Source organism: Triticum dicoccoides, chromosome 5B, assembly GCF_002162155.2.
Source record: "Triticum dicoccoides isolate Atlit2015 ecotype Zavitan chromosome 5B, WEW_v2.0, whole genome shotgun sequence".
NCBI classification, from domain to species: Eukaryota; Viridiplantae; Streptophyta; class Magnoliopsida; order Poales; family Poaceae; genus Triticum; species Triticum dicoccoides.
Window position 1 is genome coordinate 628,477,249 of NC_041389.1, and position 10,750 is coordinate 628,487,998.

Here is a 10,750-nt window from a genome sequence, read left to right on the forward strand (position 1 = left end):
GCCCCGGCTCTCTCTCTCTCTCTGACCCCCTCCCGCTCTCCGTAGATCGGCGACCCCGGCGACCCCGACGCCGGCCACCGACCCCGACCCCTTTAGTGCCTCCCTCCGTGAAGCAGCCGGCGATGCCCAGCAACGCCATCGAGCACTAGACAGGTGCCTTTCCCTCCCATCCCAAGTGTTAGTTAGCTTAATTTAATTGTTGTTAATGTTAGTTAGAGTTAGTTAGCTTTATTTGCTGTTAGTGCTAGTTAGTTAATTGTTGTTAGTGTTAGTGTTAGCCCAGTGATAGTTAGTGTTAATATTGATGCATGTGTGCTGATGCTGTTTTTGAAATTCAGTTAGAGCACATTGTTCAGTTAAATATTTTGTGTGCTGCTGCTTAGTTAATTCAGTTAGTGCTAGTTAGTTAATTCAGTTAGTGCTAGTTAGTTAATTCAGTTAGCTTAATTTTTGAAATTCAGTTAGTGTTAATATTGATGCATGTGTGCTGCTGCTATTGATGCATGTGTGCTGCTGCTATTGACAGTAAATTCAGTTAACTGAATCATGCATGATTTAGTAAATTTAGTGTGTGTGTGATGATTTGGCTGCTATTGAGATCTTCTATGTAGTGAGATCAGTTTTGCAGCTTATGTTGCTGCTACTATGTATCTGCTTGTTTTGCCAGAAACCGATTGCTAAGTGACCTATGTTTTGCCGGAAATGTTGATTCATTTCCATTCCGGCAAATTTCAGGCGCTCTATATGTGCACTTTCTAGCAAAGGTCATGCCAAAAAAATTCGTGAATTTCGGCATGACTTGTGCTAGAAAGTTGGACATATCGAGTGCTTGAGATTTGTCGCGACGGGAATGAAACGACATTTCTGGCAAAACAAAGGTCGTCACTTTTTTTGTCATTATTCACTTTATTATATAAAGCTCGATAATTAAATGACTACGACATTGAACCCTAGGAAACATGACCGACACCGATGAGGCCGGAGGTTCTCACTCCCAATTAGTTCGAGCACACGCCTACCTCGACTTTCTGGCGGATCAGGAGAGACAGGAAGCTGGGTGTCCGGACCGCCTTGTCATGACGAATAACGGCGGTGGTGGCGCCGGCACCAACAATGATGCCACGAACGACACTAGCACTGAGACTGGCACTGATGATGTTCCTAACTATAGCACGGAAGGTGGGACCTCCCAAGCCAGTGAGGAAAGAAGGAAAAGAGGACACGACGCCCAAATGAGCTCGGCACCGGAAGACTGGTGGTCACGGCGGTGCACCCTGGCGAGTTCGAGCCGATAGAGCCGCGAGAAGTGGCAGCGTGTTACGGCAACCAACTAGCATGCATCCTACGGGATACCGCTAACATCAACACCACAAAAATACGGAAGAATGAACAGTTGAAGAAGCTGCTTCTAACTAGGTTGCACGCAAGATTCCTATTCCCCGGTCGTAATGACGAAGTCGACCCATGGGATGATGATGCCATGAAAAAAAATCAGCAACAAAGCCCTAGGGAAGTTCAGCAACGCATTGAGCGCTTGGAAAACTAGGGTGAAAAAGGCGATTCAAGTAGACCATGAAACCTACGCCGAGATTGTTGCAGACAATCCAAAAATTACGATAGAGGACTTTGAAAAGTTCAAGGAGACTTGCAATGAAGAAGCTGCCAAGGCCAGGTCGGAGAGAGGCAAGCAGCTGCAGGCAAAGAACATGGGGAACCACCGCCTTGGAAGTTGTGGTTACACGGGAAAGAGGCCCATGTGGGCTAAGGAGGACGCAGAACATGAACGTCTGGGGATCCCAGACCCATTGTCTGAGTTCACCGACCAGCAGGAGCACGACTTCATCAGGGCCCGATTCTCGTGGGACCCCAAGAAAAATATTTTTTTCACTGACGGGCCGACTAGAAAATTCATGAGATTACTGGTAATTATCCTTTTACCCCCTTACATATTAGGTTATGATCTACGAAGTCTACTACATTCTAGTCGCATTCATTAAATTATTCACTGTCCATTTTGCAGAGAGAGCAACACAAGCTTGCGGTCGAGAGCGACTCATCGACTCAGTCTACTCAGTCATCGGTGAAGTACAAGTGGGACACTCCTTTCAACCGGGCCACTTGGAAGTACTATTATAGCGACGACCCCGAGGCAAAAAGACAGAGAAAGAAGTTCAGTCAAGTGACTATCGACGAGAAGGTGGCGCGAGCGATGGAGAAAGCAAAAGCTGAGACCAAAGCTGAGATAATCGCTACCTGTAGATCTGATTTCGTGGATGCCTTTACAACCTTGATTCCAATAGTGGTCACATGGGTGCAACAAAATCCAAATGCGCCACCAAGTGAATTTCCCATGCCCAGCTTCACCGGGAGCAACTCAATGAACATCGCACCCATACCCGTACCTAGTATGGCAACCGCAACCGCACCTCCTCTAGCACATGCTCCTCCGCCCAGCTCTCACAGCAGCCCTAGCTCTGTCTCTGGCTTGAATGTCGGGCCGTCGACATTGGCTGAGCTCGACGCCCTCACGGTAAATACGTGTCGTTGCACCTTCATCAACTCAACCAATTAATTAATCTTCAGTTGTCGTTCTTTCTGGATCTCTAACGCCGCACGTATATGTCTTTGTAGGCCGACTCCACTCCGTGCACCCTCCTTTACAACATGAAGGGCGGGTTGGTGGATGTGGGGAAGGGTACTATAGTGAAGCCTAAGGATCGATTGTTTCACCGCCGGCAGATGCTTGATAACGCCTTAAGGGTCTCCGTGGCGAGTGTGAAAGCGGGCTACGAGGGTCTCCCTCGTCCGATACAAATCGATGGAGAGGATGACGAGACCCCCACGCAGCTTGGCCAATGCAAAAACTGGCCGATCCTGCGGCCGAAAAATCTTCTTTGTGTTGAGGTGGCCGGGAGCACACCAACGGGACCTCATGAAGGTATGACCACAACACCACCTACACAAGTACAACCATCATTTGTGCTGCTTGCTGAGATCGAGAGACATGAGGAAGGAGGGCCAACCGTTCCGCCACCAGATGATGCCATCTACCCCATGGAAGAGGATAGGGATCATGACATGGAGGAGGCCGACGATGACCCTAACCAGTATTTCAATACTGCCTTTGACAAGGAAGTAACAACAAGTCAACCATATGAATATGAGATGCATGTACCAGAGATGGAACATCCTCGGGAGTGCAAGAAGTCTTTGTTCATGCAATCCTCGTAGGACATGCCTCTAGATGACGGCTCCACCCAAGCTCAACTACTTAGCCAGAGTCGTCCAATGCTGAGCCCGGCAACACTAGGGGTGGTGCTCATGGAGGGTCTGATAGACCCACCAGCACCTCAGCCCACCAAGAAGAAGCAGAGGAGAGATCGACGGCAAGAAAATCCAATAAAGCTGGCAGTGTTGGTTCTAGCAGCCAACAACCTTCGACCAAGGTTTACCATGTACCGATGAAACATGCGCCATTAATCCATGTTGCGAGAGAGCCAATGGTACCGGTAAATGCACTAGCTGCCATAGAAGGGGATCTCAGGAGACTCCATGACCATGTGCTTTCGACAGAGAGAAGCCTCCTCGCCTCGGATGATCCAGGATACCCACTTTATACGGTTCACGTGCCGAGAAGTTGCAAGATGTATGTCCACACATGCCCCGCGGACCTCTTCTTCCTGAGGTTTGATTACATCTTCCAGATGTTTCAAATGAGGACACTCGATTTTATGTTCGTTCGCCTGTATGCGATGCACATGAACTACATCGTCAGGAGAGAGCAAGTCACCGGTCTTGCAGTCGCGGACCCATACTACATGCATGAGGGCTTCTTGTCAGTCAACGACGCCAACCGTCAATATGCGAGTCAGTACATCGAAGAATTCTTGGTCAGCAATAAGGACAAAGAAATGATTCTCCTACCTTATCATCCCAGGTAAGTCATCCGCGGATAGCACTATAACACATACATCCTTTCGTGCATTTCAATAGTTACTTTGCACGCATGGAGGCTAAACTTGATCGTGTATTTTGCGCAGCGGGGGGTGTCGTGCCGTTCTCATTGTTCTTTACCTGCGTTACTCCCATGCTCTATATTTGGACCCGTCGAAGAACATATAGAAGAAAGATTACACACACATAAAGTATGTTCTGGACAGAGCTATGCTGGGCTTCAGCATGCAGGGTGGCTACATCCAACAAAAAAACAAATAAGTCCGGGCTTTATTTCAGCCACAAGACTGTCTTCTGTTGCATCCAGCAACCGGCAAGAAGTGAGAATGATGGATTCTATGTCATCTATCTAATGATGGAGTACAGAAGGGATGTGCAATCACTTTGCATGAAATCTTCATCCGATACCCATATCCAGAGATGGGCCGAAGCCTTTGGAGCCGTGCCGGATAATCGACTTCGAAATGATTTCTACCGTATCTAACAAGAAATTGTGTCCATCATCATCAAAGATGTCCTCGAAGAGAATGGGATGTTCTACACTGGCCCAATATCGCGAGCCGACGTCCAAACCCGCATTGCCCTACAGCGTCAGGACATGACGCCTTTCACTAAGCTTGGGTCTGTCCTCCCGGATATGGATAGATGGGAAGAGTGCACTGCTTAAAAACAATGTGTCGGCTTAGTTACTTGTTACTTTCTGTACGACGAAACTTCGAATCTCTCAGTACGACGAAACTATTAGATGTATGGTGCCGCGCTCTAGTTAATTACTTTCGATACGATAAAATTTGTTAACTATGTTTACTATATATGTTGCTTCTATTTCATAACTGTTTTGTTGAATTCGCTTCATGGTATATATATGTGCATCTCTGACAGGTATATAGATCAACGATGGCAAGGAAGTGGTATGCCGTGTATGTAGGGCATGTTTTGGATGTGTATGATGAGTGGCCAGAGTGTCAGGCCCAAGTCTCTGGCTTCTTCGATGGAAGCCAGAAAGGGTTTCATAGCAGAGCGGAAGCCAAAGCTAGTTACTTGAGATTCATAGCACAACAGGGGATTCAGAACCAGCGCCGCTGCAAAAACTACTACATAATACCGCTTTTGATCATCTTTATCGCTCTTATCTTCTATGTGCTCATATCATAGTCTACATTGATGATGAAACATGAGCATGTGACCATGTAGTTGCATGTATTGAGAACTTGTAATGACTTGTAACGCTATTTCGAAACATGTATTCGACCATGATTGATGATGATGAGATATTTGAGACATGTCGAGACTTCTAATAACTTTGGCTCATCGATGACTCACTTGCTTTTCAATGAATATGCATGTTATTGTATTAACGGTGGATCTGTTTAATTGTGTACAAAGCCAAAACGCAAAAAAAATACAAAAGTTAGCAGTGGCGTGGGGGGTAAAAATTACCAGTAGCACTCAAGTAATAGTAGCGCTGGCTAGTTCCATGCGCTGTAGATAATTATCAGTAGCGCTGGGTGAAAGCGCGCTACAGCTAGCTTTAGATACCAGTAGCGCTGGGTGAAAGCGCGCTACAGCTAGCTTTAGATACCAGTAGCGCTAGGCCAAACAAGCGCTACTACTAAAAAATAGCTGTAGCGCCATAGCAGTAGCGCGCCTGCCCGCGCTACTAATAGCAAGAAACCCAACGCTACTGGTAAGGGTTTTCCTAGTAGTGCAAGTTAGAGCATACACCTCAGTGGGGGAATAAGACTGGTCATCTGTCTCTGAATCCATCTATGAGGAGTTATCGAGACCCAACAAGAGATCTGCTTCCACAGGTAGCACTGTCTGCTCTAAAGGCCTTGTTTTCACTCCAGATTTTTACATCTCCCACCCAAATGGCTGATTCACAGGAAGAGTAGTTTAATGTACAAACATTGTCGACAAATGGAAATGTAATGAAGAAAAGGATGGGCAAGATATCATTCAAATATATGATGCCTGGTTAAACAGGATGGCATTGCACATTTCACATATATTATGGTTGGCTAAAAGACATGAGATTGCATAATGGCATTGCACATTTCACATATATTATGGCTGGCTAAAAGACATGAGACTACATAATTCCCATATATGATATAGAAACTAAACAGGTGGCATTACAGAACATGTCTAAACTAAGCAGATGACATATATGATATCAAAAGTAGGCACTTCCAGGCAACATATGCATGATATGACTAACATCATCATGTCAAGGTAGAGCAAACACATTGGGGGGTAAATAGGAGTGGTCAGCGGTGTCTGAATCCACCTCAGAACAGATATCTTCCTCTGGATTACAATCTGGAGAGGGTTGGGGAGGGTTTGCCATTGAACCCACCATGGAGCGATGTCTGCATGACATTGTATTGCCACGCAAAACTCTTCTCTTTTTCTCTACATGTTCAGCATGACTGTGTACAATATCTGACATGCATACGAAAAAAATATGGTGAGATTATGTAAGGAGAGCATGCAGAAATTTAGAGTGATGGTAGCAACCAGTGGATGGATCCAAAAATAATGATAGCAGGCTGATGATTGCTTTAAATTAATAAAAAGACAGATCATGATTGCTTTACTATTTGTTTCCCACCCAAGATGAACAACATAAGGATACCCTAGGTGAAACAGATATTAGATAGACATACTATTCATTGCTGCCTCGATATGTGCCCCACTACCAACTGGAACTCAAGTTTGAACATTAATTTGGACCTGACTTGGGAGTCCAAGAGCTGAACATGACGATAAAGTAGCAGGTAAGTTTAAGCAATGCATAACATAAGCAGAAACAAAAGAGTGCGACCTCTCTTGTGGACCCGTGTACTCCTCAGTTCATCTGCTGAGTCGATGATGGTGATGCCATTGTGGTGGGTGCCAGCGGCAAGGAAGGAGATCTGAGGCGGTGAAAGACGGTCAGGAGTCGTGATGTCTGGTTTGGTGGATGCTCCTGTCGATGGAGCAGCTCAGGTGAGGTGGACGACGTCACGGCACGAGTAGGACAAACCACACAAAGTTCCCTTCGACACGTACCTGTAACTGAAGTAATTCTGTAAGGGCTCATTTGGCTTGCATGATTCTTAAAAGGCAGGGATAGGAAAAACACCGGAATAGGATAGGAAAATGCACATGGTAAACAGAGCATTTGTAAACATAGGATTTCTGTCAACTTGGGTGTTTGGTTTACAGGAATTGGAAGAGTAGAGGAATGCAAAGAAACATGGCTAAAATAAAGTGAAACCATGTGAAAGCGTGTACAGTTAGAATGTTATTCTGGCACTAATGCACTTGGTCTTGTTTTCATGCATAGGATTTTGAAAAGTAGGTCCAGGTGGATGTTTTGCTTCATTCCTTTCAACAAAATGCATGTATAATTGGGTTGGTCGCTCAAGTAGTTGAGGCAGAGGTGGCTCTCGGAGGTGTGGAGGAAGATCTAAGGAATCTGTAGACGGCGTCCAGGGCACTGCTCTGTTGTGATGGATCGTTCTGTCGTTGGAGCAGCTCCGGTGAGCCGTAAGACGTCAAGGCTAAAGCAGCACGAGACAGACATCGTCAATCTCAAGTGGGATTCTAATAGCATCTCCAATAGATGATGTAAAATGGATGTAAAATTTACATCACCAAAAACCACCTGACTACAATAGATGAGGTAAAAACTGTTCACTCTGAACTTAACTGTCGAAACTGAAATTTACTGTGGAATCTGAATGCTACTGTCGAAACTAAACGCAATGGTAGCAGAGAGGCACTTGACATGTAGTTTAGGGAGGGTCGGCAGTTCATCTTCAACCTGCACCCCCCTAAGCCGCCAGCCACCACCGGCTGAACCGCCGGCCCCAGCGCCGCCTCACAGCCCTGAAACAACTCCCCACCGCCGCCCCGGCCAGCCCTCTAGGCCCCCCGCCCTCACCCTGAACCCTAAGATAGATAGTGGGGTACCTCTCCGGCGAGCCCCCGTCCTCGCTACGGGTGGTTCTTCCTTAACTCCGGTGAGTCCCCCCAACCCCTGAAAATTGACTGACCCAAAACTCGATTCAGTCGACTGAAGTGTGGCTAAATCGGAGCAGAGCAGCAGCACGAGCAAGGGGGACAGCAGCAGCAGCAGCTGGGCGAGTGATCGATCGAGCGAGAGCCGGAGCAGCAGCAGTAGATCCGGCTGGTATGGACGCTGCCGCCGAAGGGGCCTCGCAATGGGGAAGAGCCATCATGGAGATGTCGCCTGCGGTGCCGGCTTCAAGGTAGCCGCTCCATGGGGGTGCGGGATGGAGCACCATCATCGCCGGGAGGTCGAGTTAAGGAGAAGGTGCGATGCGATGAGTGTACAACCTCTTTGGTGGCGCCGAGTAGGCCTCTGCTTCGTCCGAGGAGTCGGTGAGGATGCTGCAGTTCCAGTGGAGCAGGTTAAGGCGGCACTGTGGGGATGGAGCAGCCGCGATAGACGAGGTGATTGTCGGAGCAGCTCCTTGGAGGTGGAGGACGTGGTGGCTGAACCGGCGGGACAACGAGATGGATGACGGATCCTCATACAGGGAGGTGGGCGAGGGACGTCGAGCTGTTGCGGTGGACGAGGTCGTCAGGGAAGAGGCTCCGGCTGGGCAGCGGTGAGGTGGCGGACGGAGGAGGGTGGGGTTTCGCTGCTGGAGTGAAGAGGTTATGGCGGCCTCGGATTTCGAATGGTGAAAAGGGGGCGATGGGAGGGGGTGAAGCATGACTTAGGGACGCGCTTGTCCAAAATGTAGGGTGTGTTACAAAAGTACGCCCCACCGATTTGAACTAGCGGCCCTTTCGGCTCAGGGTTAGAAGGGGGATTTCGAGTGTCGGGATTTGGCAGCTGGAGGGAGTTTTCGCGCGTGTTCTATTTTCGGGATAGCAAGGCGTGGGTTGTGAAGGCGCTAGTTTTGGGAGCACGATATCTGAATTTTAGGGATATAACAAGACGCGGGTTGAATTTTAGGGACAAGCCTAACGTGTAGTAATATTGTACTTGTATGTACCAAATCAATTTGCACTTCCCTCAACCAAAAAGAAAACGAAAAAATAAAACTATTCACACCACACAAAGAGAGTCTTGCCCCGTTTTACTATACAAATGATATTCAAAGCTACTCCCTCCTTCCATCTATATAGGGCCTAATGCATTTTTCGATGCTAACTTTGACCAAATATTAGAGCAATAATATATGACATGCAACTTACACAAAGAACACCATTAAATTCGTCTGTGAAAGGTTCTTTCAATGATATAATTTTCACATTGTGCATGTAATGTACTATTAATCTTGTCAATAGTCAAAGGCGGTCTTAAAAATCTCATTACGCCCTATATAGATGGAAGGAGGGAGTATGAATCCATGTTATGTCCGATTAAAAAATTTCGCTTGTTGTATAATGCATGTAACCTACTCATACCAACATTTTAGTGCATTCCAAATATCTATACTACCGCTGCAATTTGAACTAAATTTGAATTCGTTTCTATATTTCAATAAGAATCTACAATCATGATTGTTGCCAACTTCAACCATCATTCGTGTATTACCTTAATAACACCCCACATGATTACTATAGAGATAGATATGAACTATGTGTACTACATGAACTCGAATTCTATTTTTTGAATACACTTGATGTTGATTCCAAATAATAGTACATTTGATGTACTAACTATATATTCATAATCTAAACCATGCTCCATACGTACACCGTGTTTATCACACAAAGTATAGTGCCCCACCCCCTACATTATGACAAGTATTTAGACCTGAGCTGCAAAAGCCACACATTAGCCAAAATTATAATCAATGTTCTACATTATGATATCTTCTTCAAGTATCCGTATCCACTTTTTTTATAATGAATTATGATCTTTGTTCGTCTTTTACACCTTCATGATCCTCTTCTATTTGTAGCTAGCTAGCACTAACTTTCTATCGTGCATGCACACGCCCGCCCCCCTCTCACCCACCCTTAGCGTCCCCTCCATCGCGCACGTTCATTATTTCTCTTTAGGTCGTCCACCAGCGGTGTGTGTAGGCCCCCGGCTCCTTCTTTCCGGCACACGCCGGTCGATATACCTCTCTAGCCAAGTGTGCCTACAACAAACACATATATACTTCCCCTCTTCTCTTCTCACTGTCCATGCCCCCTATGTCCAATACGATTCCGCGCAAGTGCACACTCCTGCCCCTCTTTTCATTGATCACATACTCGCACACTCCTCCCCCCTCGACATGGTAGGCCTCTGGCACCACCTCCTAGCCACACCCTTTCCCCCTGTCTGCCTCTCCGGGCCTTATTTGCTTCTAACACATGCAGGCGTGTATATGAACTGATCTCCCTACATACAGCCAGGTCGACTATAATTCGTTTTCAACAAGCGCCGATACACTTACCTCGCTAGTTATGTCTCTCCTTTTCTCGGACACACGACGATTGATCTTCCTATGTAGTTACGTATGCTTACCACAACCATATATTCTCCCCTCATCATCCTTGAATACCTCCCGACCCGTCTCTCACACGCACGTGCATAGACAGACAGACATCCCCCGCCCTCTCTTATTCATATTACACTCATACCCTCCGTTTGTCTAGCAGGCCTCTCCCACCATTTGTGAGACGCCACTCCACCACCAACCCTCCGACGCTCTACCTTTGTCTTTTTTCCAACCTTATTCCTCTGCTACACATATCCATGGATGTCGATCGATCTCCCTCAATACATAGCTAGGTCTCTCTCCTTCCCCACACATATACTAGTCGATCGGTCTCTACC